Genomic DNA, 16155 nt, shown 5'->3' with positions numbered 1-16155 from the left:
TGTAGCTCCTGTCCTCTGGAAATCCAGTGGAAAGGTGTTGTCTCTGGTGTTCAGCATCTCAGATTATATCCAGGATGGAATGCTTGGTTCCTCCCTCTGGGTGGAGCATCTCACAATGGGGTAATGAGTCATGAGGCCAAGTGTTGATTAGGCTCATTAACAGAAGATAGTCCAGAGGGAGTTATCTCTGAGTCATGTGGCAGGACAATGATGGGCCATTAACAGAAAGATAGTCTGGGGGGAGGAGGCAAGGAAACACTGCCCCACCTGATCTCAACATCTCATGAGGATGGCAATAGGATACACTGCAACTCAGGACACTCTTTCATCCCTACACAAAGGGCTAAGGATAAGCCAGCTGCTCATCAGGACATCAGGAGGACCCAGAGGGATTTGGGAGTATCACAGAGGAGGATAAGAATAAATCATCAGAGGCCTTTGTGCACAACCATTGGAAACCCAGCAGGCCCAAAACACAGGAAGAGTTCCTTCATCTACCACTGGGGTCTGAGGCAAGCCACTGCAACACATGAGGCCCTTCTAAGAGGTTAAGCAATTTATCTTTCATGTCCATGAAAGTACCTGGGCCTTGGGAATAGTTTCCATCTCCCTCATCAGCTCAAGCCTGCTACACATTAAAGTACATAATATACAGCTAAAGCCATTGCCATAGCCAGGCTGACTCACAGCTCTCTGCCTGCTTTTCCAATTTCAAAACATTAACCATCTTTGAAAAATGTGCAGAAGATGTATTTGACACATATTCAAAAATAAACAGCTGAAGGGATAAAGGGGTGGCTGTGCAGGGACTTCTCATTATAATTCCTACTATAAAGAGCCTAGAAAAGAAGGAAGATTAAATTGTTGAGCAATTGTTTCAAAACTAAGATGCAAAAGGAGGTGAAGAAAGTGGTACTTCAGTTAAAACTGCATGTAGTAGCAGCTATTGTCAGTGCATTAATCACAATCTCTAGTACAGCAACAACTGATGCCTTCGTTTTGTCACAAGGACACACTCAATAGCCAAGTGGTGCTGTACCACCATTAAACTGTGGGATAGATACAGTGGTTCAGGAGACTCTTGATCCTTCCTGGATTCCAGAAGAAAGAGGTTTACTGCTGTAGTGTATTTATGCCAAATTGTGACACCCATGTTGACCAGGGGAAGAGCAGTGTGATTCTACCCATTCTTCTTCCCTTGTCCTTTTGCTCTCAAGTGATGGAAAGAAGAAAAATATTTCCCCATTTATCCCAGACTGACCAAGCAATTTCTTAAGCAAAAGGCAGGTAGCCCATAGTCACAAGACCCAGATCTTTCCTATGCCTGAGTTGTCTGATGCTGTTCCAAAAGAAGAGTCTTGCAATTCAGGTATGATGCTGATGAAATATTACCATCATTCCTCCTGGAAGTGGATCGATTTATCACAATGTTGCTGGCTTTTATTCCATAAATTCCAGATACTAAATGAAAATACCATGGTGCTAAATATTTTGCAGTAATACATTAATATACTTACTGATTTAATACTATCTATAAAAAGTTTTTAGGAGAAAACTGGTATTTTTCTACCATCACGATATTCCTGGCAGTTGATAGAAATGCAAAATTAAACAACTGAACTTCCTTTAATTTCACAGACTGTGATTCTTTCATAAAACTTTTAAAGATCAATTATGTCCCATCACTGCAGAAGTCAGGCTGAACTAAGTGATTTATGCATAAATAGCCTTATATAGTCAACTACTGTAAAATGAGCAACTCATCTGTTCAATGTACATGCAAAGTACTGTTATTTTTGCACATATTTTACCATTACATTAATCTTTCTGATGCTTCATTTTTTCTGTCATGCAGGCATCTTGTTGTACACGTAGCTCTGTGTGACTTTCATAAAACATGTGTAGTTGAACAAAATAGAAACTGGAATCCAAGAGCAATTGTTTATGGATGGGCCTGTAAAATATCCCAAACACAAAATGAAAACAGTGAATTAATGCTCTTCAAAGTCACCCTCAAAAATTTGCTTTCCTTTCCTGTGGAAAATAGAGGAAGAATTCGCATTCCGGTAGAACGGCTGGGTGTGGCTTTTGAAGAAATGACATTGCAATAGCTTGTTGGGCCTTTCAGATTAAACTGATGGCTTGCCTAAAAACTGAAGGCACTCCTCCTCATCTGGAGCAGGGCTGGCGATACTCAGACAAGACTCTGAAAACTCATTCTCCAACTCAGAGAGGCTGGAAATATTAAATAGCCAATATATGGTGATGGAGCTTGTGTGTTCTGGTGAGAGCTAAAGAAAATTTTGTCTGCCTTATTTTTGGTCCTACAGTCCTAGCAGTCAGTCATTTTATCACCAGGTACACCTCAATGCTGGTGTAACAGCAGCAGCACCGTGGGCAGTACCCGCAGCTAATGGACAGTGGGGAGGAGCAGGGAGCCCTTCTGGATCTGTCATTTCCCTCCTGCTGCAGGGAAGCTGCCAAGCTCCTAGGCTGCAAAGATAAAGTCAGGAGAAGAAATGAGGGGCAGCCTATGTCCCAGTGGGTGGCACAGCAGAGCTCTGTCCCAGTAGAACAGAAGACTGTTTGTTGTCTACTCAGAGAAGCCACAAACTATCATAGCAAGGTGCTGGAATTCACTGGAACTTCTGTGAGTCTGAGAAATTGTCTACTAAGTCAGAATCCAACCTGAGATCTTCAAAAGTATTTTTGGGCTAGCTTATAAAATACACCTGCACAGCAGTGAAAATGCAGATTCATTAACAATTTCATTTCACATTTTTAACTGAAGAATGAGAATCGTATTCATGGTGGATCCCTAATCAGGCAGAAATGCCATTTTATTTTGCTTTTGAAGAGTCCTGAAAGTCTAAACTCAAAACAGTACACAATGCAAATGTTAAAGTAACAAAGAAATTCTGTGACAGAGAAGAATAAGCAATATCTATTTGGGCAATAACTAACAGAGCAAAGAGTCAATGTTCAGAAATCCTTTGTGTAGTCTTGGGTCTTTGATCATCCAATGGAGTAAATGAGTTGAGGTGCTGTTGGGGTCCCTCCCCTGCCGTGTAGCCCTGGGAGAGGGGCCCTGAGGGCACAGACACGGGGTTTCCCTGCCCCTGCTCAGCCTCGTTCCCGTTGGTTGGTTTGTGTTCCCTGCGCGGGCAGAAGGACCCTTGGTCCCGTGACTGGAACAGTTCCTCGGCAGAGCTCCGGCCATGCGGCTGGAGAAATAAACATCTCTGAAACAGCTATCAAGAATCTGTCTGTCCATATACATTTCCTTTCCACGGGACGCCTGGTTTGATATATGCGTGTTGCAGTATCCCCACTGCAACAAATGGTGGAGATTTGAGAGCAGAACGATCCCCGATCCCTAAGCGACTGATTTGTGTGAGTAAACCCTGGAAACTTTGGATTCCTCTTCTTGGTTTTGCTTTGCTATTCCGTATCTAAACTATGGAGGAACCGTGGGAAGACTCTTGGCTCTCAGAGCCGCATATGGACATTTATCTTAAACTTAAAATGATTCTTGAACAACGATTTGTAAATTTTAGCTTGATTCAAGCTCAAAAAGAACTGAAACACTTCCTGGCATGGTTGTTTAAGAACTTTTTCTATGTTTCTTGGGATTTAATTCTTACCAAGGGCTTTTGGAAAACCGTTTGGACACAGTTAATACTGGAGTCAAAATATATGCCGATGGAAGAATATTTTCGTGAATATTATTTAGTTACCGAGACTGTTGAGCAATGTCAGCTGTGTCCTGGCGAAGGGAAGCCTGGCGCAGGGACCGTGCGGCCCAGGCCACGTGCACCGAGCGCTCTGCGAGCAGCAGCGAGGCAGTTCCCGCGCGCGGGCGGAGCCACGCGAGCCGCAGTGTCGGTGGCGGAGCGAGGCACGGCGGGACCCGGCGGTGCCCGAATGGCCCCGTGCAGCGCGTGGTGGAGCGAGCCCCGGGAACGCCCGGCCGAGAGGGGCGGCGCGCGGGCGGCGGCGGGCGGCGGTGGCGATGGAACGGAGCCGCGCCCAGCCGAGACGCGCGCTGGAGCCGGGCGCGGGGGAGTCATCGCTCGGGGGCCCGGCCGAGACGTGGGTACAGCGCCCGGCAGCGGCAGCGAAGCTGCGACCAGAGGAGGCGACGCACGGAGAACTGAGCGGCACGGCCCGGCCCGGCCCGCGCAGCCCCGAACGCGACCCCGGGAAGAGCGCGCAGGCACGAGCAGCCCCGACAATTCCAACACGGGAGCGACCGAAAGAGACAGCAAAGACGCAGCGAGACAGAAAACAGCAGCCACTCGGAAAAAGGAAAAGATCATAGCAACTAAGACCTTAGGGATAGTAAAATGGTATAATGTTAAGCAAAATTATGGTTTTATAACAAGGTGTGACAACCAGCAAGACATATTCGTGCATAGAACTGCTATTAAAAAGAATAACCCTGAAAAATGCATCCCAAGCTTGGGAGATGGAGAGGTGGTGGAATTGAATATTGTACTAGGGAGAAAAGGGTTACAAGCATCGCAGGTCACTGGGCCTGATGGTGCTCCTGTAAAAGGCAGTATATATGCAAAAAATCGTAGTCATGTTAGACAGTATCTCCATTGTAAGCCCCCCCTACAGTTTCCCTTTCCTAATCCCACCTTTCCCTTTTACCCTATGTCCTATTACCCCCAGTGTATTCCCAATCCGTTTTTTCATCCATGGTTTCCCTCACAAAACCATGCTTTTGCCAATTGTTTCCCCAAAAATCCCTTTCCAATGCCGAGTGGGGGATGAAAAGGGGGAGGGAAGAAGTTAAACCCTCTCCTGCCTCAGTTTCCCCACAAAGCATGCTCAGAGTTCTGTCTCCCTTCTGTCAGCCCTAAGATGTTCCACAGAATCTGTTTGGACATTTAAAGACTCAGGAGGGTGGCTTGTTTTGTTTTGAAACTGTTCTTGTTATGTTTATCCAGTTGTTTTCATTCTCCTTTTATTAAAATAAAACGGGTGAGGTGTTGGGGTCCCTCCCCTGCCGTGTAGCCCTGAGAGAGGGGCCCTGAGGGCACAGACACGGGGCTTCCCTGTCCCTGCTCAGCCTCGTTCCCGTTGGTTGGTTTGTGTTCCCTGCGCGGGCAGAAGGACCCTTAGTCCCGTGACTGGAACAGTTCCTCGGCAGAGCCCCAGCCATGCGGCTGGAGAAATAAACATCTCTCTGAAACAGCTAGCAAGAATCTGTCTGTCCATATATATTTCCTTTCCACGGGACTCCTGGTTTGATATATGCGTGTTGCAGTATCCCCACTGCAACAAGGTGCATCTTTAAAACCCACCTGTAAAGGATTGACACACACTGATGCCAGACAAAGCTTGTCACACATCTAAATCTATTATCTACAAGGAGCAGCTCCAGCACTGTCATACCCAACAAAACCTCCCTGGAAAACCAGGAAAGAACAGGTTTTTCTGCCAGCTTTAAGAAAATATGTTTCTCTTTGGGCCTGATGTATTGTTATTTATCCAACAGTGGTATGGCTGAGCCCCTGAGCACTGTGGTCTCTCTGGACCCTAAAGGCTGCTTTGTGCCATGTCAGTCACCACTCTGCTCAGTCTGACTCAGCTCCCCTCTCTTTTGTAACTGCAGGTAGGGAGAACAGAATGTCACTACCTCAGTGTGTTGCAAGAGGTTGTAATCAAAACTGAAACAGAAATAACCATACAGGCTTAAGAGCCCTGTATCCAGCACCCACCAGTGCTTAGGAGGATAATGAGCGACCGGGAAAGGAATTAATCAGAAAACTCTCATCATAAGGACACAGCCTTTTATCAGAGGTACTTCCTCTGCTATGTCCTTGAACTCTCTGAGCACAAGATACTTACTGAATTTCATGTTTTATTGGGTATCCCATAGTTAAATTCAGCTAATGGATGGTACCAATCATTCAACCAGTTGGTCAAGGAAAGATTTTAAATCGTGCTGAAACAGCAATGACTCACAAATCCATACTTTGCAGATTTTATGCAAGTGCTAGAGCATCACAGCTTACAGTTCAAACTCAGAAAATATTGTGAAAAACAAAGAAGAATGGTCTGACTCCACAGCACTCTACAACGTGCAACCTTTTGTATATACAACACAAAATGCAGCCAAAAAAAGCGCAGTATTTTTCATCCACTTCCCAGTGACATCAGTGAGGTACCTATCCAGGCAGATCATCTAGAACACATACAACTTTCAACACACAAGCAACGTAATGCTACTTTCACCTTCCCAGCAGGGTAGACAGAGCTCCTGCTTTGGTAGATTCAGCTGTAAATAATGACTTGCATAGAAGACAAAGGAAAATACAGTATAATATATTAGATAAGATGTATTAGACCAGGAGGTTTCCCACCCCTCATCAGATGCAGGGGAGTTAAGTGGCCAGTGCTACCCCCTGACAAGACACATATAAACAAGGGTCTGAGGGCAGAGATGGCAGGAAAGGGTAGTAACCCCCTTATTTTCTGAAAGGGCTGAGGTAGGATCATGTGTGAGATGGCCAGTAACACCCCTATGGTAAAAAAAGGTGAAGTCTTCGTGATTATTGTGTTACTTGTGTTACTATATACTAAAGACACAAGCAGCTTTTTTTGTCCCTATTTCTCTGCTATGCAGATCTTCTTCCTGACTTGTTCCTTGCACAATTTTTTTGGTTTTGCTTCAGTTTTGCCTGTCTTTGCGAAGCAGAAGAGCACCAACATCTCCCGTGACTTAGAAAAAACTGTAAAAACCCTGATTTGAAAGGACCTCTGGGTCTGCTGCCTGGATACTTCAGGCAGCAAAGGATTTGCATGCTATTCAATTACGGTCCTCTGTGGCTGAAGGGCGCAGCAAGGGAATGCCACTCTCACTGGGTGGTAGCACAACTGCTGAAGCATCTTTTTACAGATTTTAAACATCAGGTCTCTCTTCTATAGGAGCAGTGTTGCAGTAAACAGCACAGGCTGTGCCTTAGCTTTCAACCTTCCGTCTGCTGAGAACAGCTTAGCCTGATGTCTGGAGAGGTTACTCTGAAAATATATACAACACTGCATTACAGAATTATGTCAAACACATATAATCCTGCGATCATGCATTATATAAGGTAAGCATGTTTGCATGATGTATCCCAAGACACACACCTCTAAAGTCCTATGGAAGCATCCATTAGTACAACCCAACATCTGATACTATAGAACAGAACTTATTTTTGTATTATTTATAGCTTTTTAAAAAAAATTATACAGGTTTATATTATCCTTAAAAATGATTCAGTTATGCACACCAGTGTGAGTCCATATGCATATACCTAAAAGATCACATGTGTATATATGCTATACATATAAAATGACACGCAGTGTAGATATAGATTATATAGATAGATATAGATACACATTCTCTGTAATATGAATGTCTTATTATATTAAAAGAAAACATAACAGCTTGTTTCCAGTGAAATTACAACTAAGGTCCTTAAGCACATCTCTCCAGCTGCCAGTGACTGCTGAGCTCAGATACTGTGACCCAGGAGACATTTCCTCTCATAGAGACAAGATACCACTAAACTGTCGGTTGCTCCCATCTTGCTCTTCAGCAAAGTCTTCCATCAAATTGAAGATCTGGCAGTGTTTTGAAGGTAGCAGTATTTCAAAAGCAGCAGTACCGTGCAAGTGATTCTACTTTCCTCCTTGTTTTCAACCTTACATACCACACACTGATACACAAAGCAAATAATCTACCCCTATATTTGTGAATGTATTTCTCTCACGCCTGCACACATACACACCCAACACAGAGTGGCTGTACAGGAGTTCAGGACAAATGGCTTTTAAAGCATGTAAATACATATGCACTCCTACATGTGCAGATTATCCAGGACTCTGCTACTTATAAGCAGAACAAGTGCAGATGAATGGAGAAAACTGCATAAAGCTGTGTTTGTCACCTATTTTATTTCTTTATAACATTTACAGAGGATTTTGCAAAGCTAATTCTCAAGCGTTACTTGCCATTTTGCAAACATGTTTAACATCTGCTGCATCAGGTAAATGTGTGGCTATTTACCCTTCTGTAGAGATCATGCTGATTAGATAAAGGAGCAGGTGTATTTCTTGGGTAGTGCAGCTGAAACAGAAATATTTTGTGCCAGGGAAAACCAGCCATGATGTATGAAATGTGCTGAGGATACAGGATCCAGTGCTTACTAGGAAAGTCTCAACCAATTCCCTTGCAAGGTGTGCAATCCCTGTACATCAGGAGCATCACCAACTGGTACCTGAATGTGCTGTAATGAAATTATTACACAAACAATTGCAGACTCTGTGCTTTTAATGGGGAGGCCAACAGCACTTTTTTTTCTCAGCAAGAGGGACTAACTAAACCCTTCTATTTCTCTCTCTGTCTCACACAAATGGAAAGACTTTGCCTAGAAGAGCCCCTTATACACTCTTCTTTCTTTTGGGAAACATAGATATCCTAACTCCATGAGTGCAGGCAGCAGGTCAGTACACGGCTGTGCAACTTTGTTACTGTAGTGATTATGAACCATGTCAAAAGCTACCACTTTCTGCTCCTGGCCCAGTACCATCATTTTTTGTAGGTGCTCTTTGCCATATTTAATCTCAAATTGCAGCCCACACCCAACACTCTCTGCCCTGCTGTTCTCGGCTGATCAGCATTCAGGTCCCAGGTCACACTCACACCTGCCACTGCAACTTCTTCATTTCAGCTTAGCTTAGCTGTCCTTTCATTCAGACAAAATAGAGCACCTCCAAGCTATATCACACATAGGTAGCCTGCCTTTGGATGAAGTTACCTCACTGTATTTACTACATAATTTGGTAGCTTACTCCTTAATGGGCTCTACTCTGGCGGCAGGCAGATCTAGTCGAAGTATGTTAATTAGAAAGCAGTCAGACCTATGAAATATTGGCCTTGTAATTATCCATTGAAAATTTTCATCTTACTGAACCGCTTTTGAGCCCATCTAAATTGCTTCCCATCAGCCCAGTGGGGTTGCTGGAGAGGTAGGGACTGGTAGAGTACAAAGAGGGCAAACCTCACTAACGAAACCCTTCCTGAGAGTAGTATGCAAATGAGATTTGTTTCATCCTTTATAGTCAGCAACTCTAAATGCTATATGGCTGCCCCACTCATTAGAGCAAAGGCATCATGCTGGATAAATACATTGCCCTCTATCCCTGTTGCTTCATTCCTCAGTAAAATTCAAACTCTGGAAGAACTGAGCAGTCAATATTATTCACTGAGCAATGCAGCATAGAGGAACAAGGCTCTTGCAGAGAATACAGAGTCATGCTGCAGCCTTCTCACTTCTGAAAGCCAAAGTGGTTTCCAGATGTTGTGCTTGCAAACTCTGCTCACAATCTGGAAATTAATGAAAGGGCTTTAGTTCAGAATTGCACAGAAAGGGCAATGAAATACTGCCCTGCTGGCACAGTTCAGCATTTGGTGCTGCTCTGACTTAATAAATTGTGAGATGTGATGTGAGATCCTGCCTGATGGAGAACTTCCTTGGTGGGTTTTTAACAGCTCTTTGATCTGAGGCTTCACAGTGTGATGCACAGATTGACTGAAAGACACAATGATGTTACTGAAGTTTGAATGTTGTTTGACTGCTACTGAATTGTACTAGCTCCCCTTGTCTCCTGTGTCACTTAATTTGATCTTTCTTGATCTTCCTCCCTGACATTTCTAATCACATAGCACACTTATGTAAAGGCCAGGGGTGTGGAGGGGGATGCAGGACATGGGATTGTTTTCAGCCTTTTGCAGATCCAGTGGCCTACCACAGTATTTCTCTCTTTTGCAGTGGTGCTTTCCTAGAGTTTTCCTCCATTCTTGCATCGCATTTGTACAAGTACATTCAGAAATGAGAATTCAGAAAAAAAATATATAAGAGCACAGACCTTGCAGGAGGTGAGTTTGTCATTATTCTCTTTAATGGCATTGATTTCCTTTTCATTTTCACTGCTGAAGAGAAAGGAAGAACTGTAAATAAGAGAATAACGCTACTGTCATTCTGACATCCTATAATGAACACACAATACACCTTGAATGAAGAACACAGGAAAGCAGTTCTGTAAAACTACCATTTCCAGGGTCATAGGTGATATATTATGGAGTTTTAGTTTTTTCTGGATTATCATGTAATGTAATCATAGAAATATAGAACCAGAATATGCTCAAGGGGTCCTGTAGGACAGCCCCCAGTGAGACACTGAATGTCCTCCTCCGAGGATAGGGGAGTTTGACATCTCCTACACCTCTCCTGGCATGCGAGGACCGAGGCTCAGGTGCAGAAAACCCAGTTTATCAAAGTGCAGGATGAGCTGCACCTACCCAGCATGTTCTTTCTGTCCCTACAGCAGTCCTGGACCCATGTGGCAGGGGCAAGCTGAGGACATTTTGGCCCAGAACAGACCACTGTTGCACCAAAATAAGTCACCCTAGCCCCCTAATCAACTCTTAGGCAAGCCAGAGGCAGACACCAGGCTGAAAACTATCCCTCCTTGTACCACACACGGTTCCCTGTCTCCAGATCCCCACACATCCAATTTGTTTGCATAAGCTCAACAAAAGACACTCTATGACTATGCATGCTGCATTTACCCTAGAGAGAAACCTTGTCCTAATATCAAAACTAAATATTCTCCTAATGTAAATTAGACTAATTTATTCTGGTCTCTCAGCAGAAAGTAAACCATGGCATAGTTCCAGAGAGATCCTGTTTCATGCTCCTGTCATACTTCAAGATAAAGCCTGACCCTAAGCAATCTGAGGCATATTTTTGACATAGGACTGTCACAATATAATCCAGCAAGAGGGTAAGGACAGAAAGCTTTTCCATTTCTTAATGAGAAAGCTGCCTGGAAACACCTCTTTTTGGGGTGATGCTGAGATACAGGAGAGTAACTTGCAGCAGTCTTACATTGTGGGGTTAGAGACAACCTGACAAGATGACTTCAAAAACTTGATCTAGTGATGAACTGTGCCAAGAAAAAGTAAGTCTGTTTTAATTGAAATATTTCCTGAAATAACTTTTTGGAGATACCTGAGTTCATCAGTGAGTCAGACACAAAAGGAATGAAGCTATTTGCACTTACTCAACCAAAACCCATTAAAAAAAAAAAAAAAAAAAAGCTTTTTTTTATGAAAGAAAAAGCTGTATTGCAATGGGAGAAATCAGGCTGGGGAGAGGCAGGAGAATAACCACCAGGTTAAGCTAATTAATAGTGGGTTTAAAAATTTAAACATTTTTTAAAGAAAAAAAACAGCCAAAAACCCCCAAACCCTCAAATGCATTTCTTTGCATTGCAGAAGAAGCCCAGAGGATATTGTGAATTCTTCTAGATTTCAGCAGACTATCAGACACAGTGATTTTTTCCCTCTCCCATTTAGCAATCAAATGCTCACATTTTACTTGATCCCAGACACAGTTCTTTAATCCTTCTTACAGAGAAGGCTTTACCAAAATAGACTGTTGTACAGCCAGGTCCTTGGTATTTCTATTGCTGTATTTATCTCTCCATGCATTTCTGAATGAAAATAATCAGAGCATCAGCTTCTTTCTGTCTGCACAGAAACAGGAAAGGTTGCGCTTCACTGCTCAAGACTGCCTTATAGTTCAGTACTTTAAATGAGGCCATTTGAAAGAGAACTAAATGTCTGAAAATGCCATAAACTTCCTCAAAGAGAATGCGTTCTTCTGCAAGTTAAACTTACTTGCAAGGCTGAATTTACAGGTAACTTTAGTATAGACTTGCAACAGAGGGAGGGAGTAAATGCCATGATGCCATGCTGAGAAAGGCCTTTATGTGAGAGAAAAAAATACCTATGTGAAATTCTGAAGTACTTGAAAAGCGGTGATCTGAGAGTTAGTGTCTAGAGAGGGAATTTATGTGACACACAGATTTATCTGCCCTTAGGAGGTCAAGTCTTTTATACTGGTGGCTTAACAGTAGGAGTTCAGTTTTCGTGCTAACAGGAGTTTTGTGACACTGGCTTTCTGAATATCTCTCTGCCTATCAAGCACTCACAGACAGGAATAAAGATCAATGTATTTTTAACTTACTTACATGGTACATTTGTTACAGATTATGCCATTTTGAATACAGACAAGAAGCCTCAGAGCAGGACTGTGAAACAGACCTTCAGACAGAAGATGAGTTCTGCCTATAGGGAAAATATGCACAAGAAAACTTAAATGAAGAATTGTTGTATGTCAGAAAATAAAAACACAGAAGGAAAACCACAAAGAGAAATGAGTTAACTGTACACCATGAAATGCAAGCTGGGTCTAGTCAAAGACCATCTGAGGAGAACCTAAAGAGCTGATACACCAGACAGTCACTGGCTCTTCAATATTTCCGCTCTGCTTGTGCCAGACAGCGTGATTATGGGCTACTGACCAGGTCTCTGTAGAATAAGCTCTACAAGTAGCTGGGAATTTTTCGACATTTATGTTAGTCATCAAAGAACCAAAAGGGCAGAAATGAGGAGAGCAACCACTGAGCAGCAGGAAAGTCCAGGTCCAGGGTAGTAAGGCAAGCAGGAGGTGGTGGGAGCTGCAGGAATAGGAGCCTGGTGCTCTGGGCCAAGCTGAGTGTGCAGAACACAAACAAGAAGAGCTTCAAAAGCCTGATCATCCCACAGAAGTGCAAAGTAAAGCAGATATTGTCTGAAGTCACAGCAGCAACCCAAGGAGCTGTGACAGACTAGCTGGGCCTGGAGCAGCAGCCCAGCAAGGTCCAAGGCGGTGTGAGATTGTCACACAGAAAATGGGCTCTAACTCTGTGAGGTCAAGTCTGTAACAGGGATTTGTTTGGATGATTGTAGGTGAGTAAAAGATAGTGCTGACCCTAGTTTTATCAACTTGAAACACTGTCTGCTTCACCAGATGAAGTGGGCTGCATAGAATTTCCAGGTCCAGTGTGAACACACCAGCACAGGGAGGTACCAAGGAAACATCACCATCTTTCCCATGTACTGCAATTCAAACTTGGCTACATTACTCTGAACCCCTTTCCCAAACCAGCTGCACTTACAACATAAGTAACTCACACTTGCAGTTCATATCTATTGGTTGCTTAATCTCTAATGCTTCTCTTAGGGAGTTTCTAGATGTCAAGACTGCCACCCTGCAGATGAGGGACCTGGTACCTGGAAATTGGTGTAATGTGTTTTAGAAGCAAAAGACAAGCAGTCCAGCTCTCCCTCACAGCAGAGTCAATACAGCAGCACAGTATTAGCAGGTAGTTTCAGTGACATGAAATTTAACTGATGTAAAAATGTAACTAAATACTGTAACCGAATAGCTTGTACGTGTCTGCCAAAATCGAACTGCCTCTCACTCCTGTGTGCTCAGACGCGTCACAGGCTCCTGAACAAGAGGAGTACGTGAGCACCACCTCCTGGCAGCCGAAAACTCCAAAGATTTAAGAAATAAAACGGAAGCTAAGATAAAAACTCTCATCTCTTTGTAGGAAAGACAGCAAAATCATGCTGTCCAAGCACTAATGATAGTATTTCCAGTTCCCATAATTGTCTTTTGGTACCAGGATATATCCCTATTGTTTGGGAATGATGGTCCAGTCAATGCCTTGAATGAATACAGGGCACCTTGGTAGGGAGAAGGATAAGACAAACACACGAAGATACATATCTTTGACACATTAGCATAAGGTTGAAGTAACCCCAAAAACGCTCCTCACATCAAATGTTGTCATCTGAAAACCAAAGCACTCTGAAACTTTAATGGAATGGCCTGAAAGAGGATTTGGAATGTGCATAAGCAGTCTTTGCAGTGTCTGAGTACATTCGTGCTTTACTTGCTCCTCACAGCAGCTGCAGCTGAGACTGTGGTCTCCTTACAAAAGTCAAAAAGGCAGTGTCAACATTTGTCTTGAGCAGAGGAAAAGCAATTCAAAGACAAGTGCTGGCAGCTTTCTTCAGACAGTGTTGGATCCTGTACTTGAGCATGATGGCCTCACAAAGGGCAGCATGTTGATCATCAGCACTATAAAAGGACAAAGACAGCTCTCTAGCTTTCTTTGCCCACATGACAGTGCAAAATGATGATGTAGGAGGAAAATCACTGATCATAAACTGCTCCCTGACTCTGAAAAACCACATGGAAGAAAAAAGGAAGAAGTACTTGCAATACTAAATGAAATTATATTATTCTTATGCCAGTTCTTCAAGATGTGAGATTACTCAAGCAGAACTACTGGTAATCAGGAGGGCCAACTGGCAAACTGAAACCTGTTTATATCTATGGGAAAGATAAAGGTCCTAAAATTGACAGGAAATAAACCTTATCATTTTTAACTAAAACTGAAAAAATGGTTTTGGGAGAAATCCTGAACTGTCTCAGAAAGAAGCTGCAAACTTCAGCATTTCATGAAAGGTAAACAACGAACTCTCAGGATCTACACAGAGGGCTTCTAATTTGGAGGTTAGACAATTAATTTTCTCATTCCCAAATTTCAGTGAAAGGTTATCAGGAGTCCTCTTCTTTTCTTGGTTTAATAGCTCCCTTCATTTTCTTGTGGCCAAACACAACTTCTAATTTACATCAACAGAAGAGCTATTTGCCAGCATTAGCAAGGTCTAGCATCTTTTTTTTTCCTGACACGGAAACAAGAACTATTTTAAGAGTGGATTAACCTATTTGTAATTTTCAAATGTTTTTAAGGATAAAATCTGCTCATTCCCTAAAAAAAGTGTCACAGGTGAATTTGGGGTTTTTTTGAGTGTACAAAGACAGACTTGGTCCCTCTGCTCTTCAGCTTTCAAAGAGTCAGCTGGGTAAACCTCATGGCAGAGCTGCTATGGGCTATCGTGTTACATTCTATTAAACCTGGCAAGAGACATGTTCAAAGCTAAATCCCACAGATCCACCTCCAGAAAGTTAGGCTGTTCAGAGAACAATTCAATATCTAAATTTTCTTGGAATCAGGAGGAGGGAATATTCGTAAGTGAGACGAGTCACAAATTCTTTGCCTCACCTACCACTTCCCAAGCATACTAAATACAAGGTATACCATCTTTATCCAAAAATTAACTGAATGAGTCTGTTTTACTACACAGAAACAATCAGAGGGGGTGGCTACACAGCACAAACACCCAAAAAAACCCCAGGTCAGCTTTTGCGAAAGTACAATACATTTTGTACCTTCTGTTAAAGCTCAATATCTCAGAGCAGTATCAAGCTGATTTCTTGACTGGACATCCAGCCCCTATTCCAAGTTTCAGCACCTCCTCTCTTGTTGATACTGAACCTTAAAATTAAGGAGGAGGGGATGGATCATTCCCAGAGCTGTCCATGGCTTCATCTCAGGTGGGCACTTGTTGGTCACAATGAAGACCATAAGGTAGAAAGCACTTGCATTTACCATCTCTACCCAAATTCCTCTCAAATTGTTCAATGTTTTCAAAAGCTGGGAATGCAGTTTTGCTTTGTTCTGTGCAAAAAACTCTTATGAAAACCAGAGGTTTTGTGGGACAGAGCTGAGACAACTTTCGTCACTAATATGCTCAAAGCAAATCATCTAAAGACATCAGACTCCTCATTGCAGCAGATGCTCCTTTGCTATTTGTGTCTTTAAACATATGATAATGTATAGTATATGTTTGAAGAAGGAATATAAGCATTCATGCTCCCAAGCTAAGGGATAGTTTTTCAAAAGCTATAAAAAGCAGTATGCAAGAATTAGTATTATTCATCAGTCCTATAAAGAAGAATAACTATCTCTGTTAAAAGGCCTAGACAGATGGAAATTAATTCAGAGGAAACTGGTGAACAAAAGCACAGATCCCAAATGCTTTGCTTACACCACTTTGGTAAGTTATAAATAAATGATTTCTTAATGACAAAGAGACAGCTATAAACATAATAGTTATTTTCTCTTAAATGGAGTACAAAGATCAGCTGAGAAGTCTGGCTTAATAAAACATGCTCAACTTTTGCAATCAAATTATATAATTCAAGTTTAAAACTTTTAATTAAAAGTGCTTTATAAATTGCATTCATTATGTATGTTTGCAGTGATATATTTCTTTGCCCTCTAGAGCAATCTGTTCTCCTTAGTTTCTTCTTTTTTTCACTTAATAAATTATCCTCATTTACACAAAAA

General features: G+C 42.5%; 1 long non-coding RNA gene across 1 annotated transcript in view; it reads right to left on the bottom strand.

The window, feature by feature from the left end:
• Positions 1-204: 204 nt before the first annotated feature.
• LOC125324147 overlaps positions 205-16155 on the bottom strand; it is a 55222-nt gene continuing 39271 nt past the window's right edge. Inside the window, exons 5-6 of the long non-coding RNA XR_007202832.1 lie at positions 9928-9991; positions 205-1954 (exon numbers count right to left, since the gene is read on the bottom strand). This is a non-coding gene — a long non-coding RNA (uncharacterized LOC125324147). The remainder of the gene's footprint in view (positions 1955-9927; positions 9992-16155) is intronic.

Source organism: Corvus hawaiiensis, chromosome 3 (assembly GCF_020740725.1).
Source record: "Corvus hawaiiensis isolate bCorHaw1 chromosome 3, bCorHaw1.pri.cur, whole genome shotgun sequence".
In the NCBI taxonomy this organism is placed as follows: Eukaryota; Metazoa; Chordata; class Aves; order Passeriformes; family Corvidae; genus Corvus; species Corvus hawaiiensis.
Note: the sequence above shows the minus strand (reverse complement) of the source record. Positions and strands in the feature narration are given on the sequence as shown.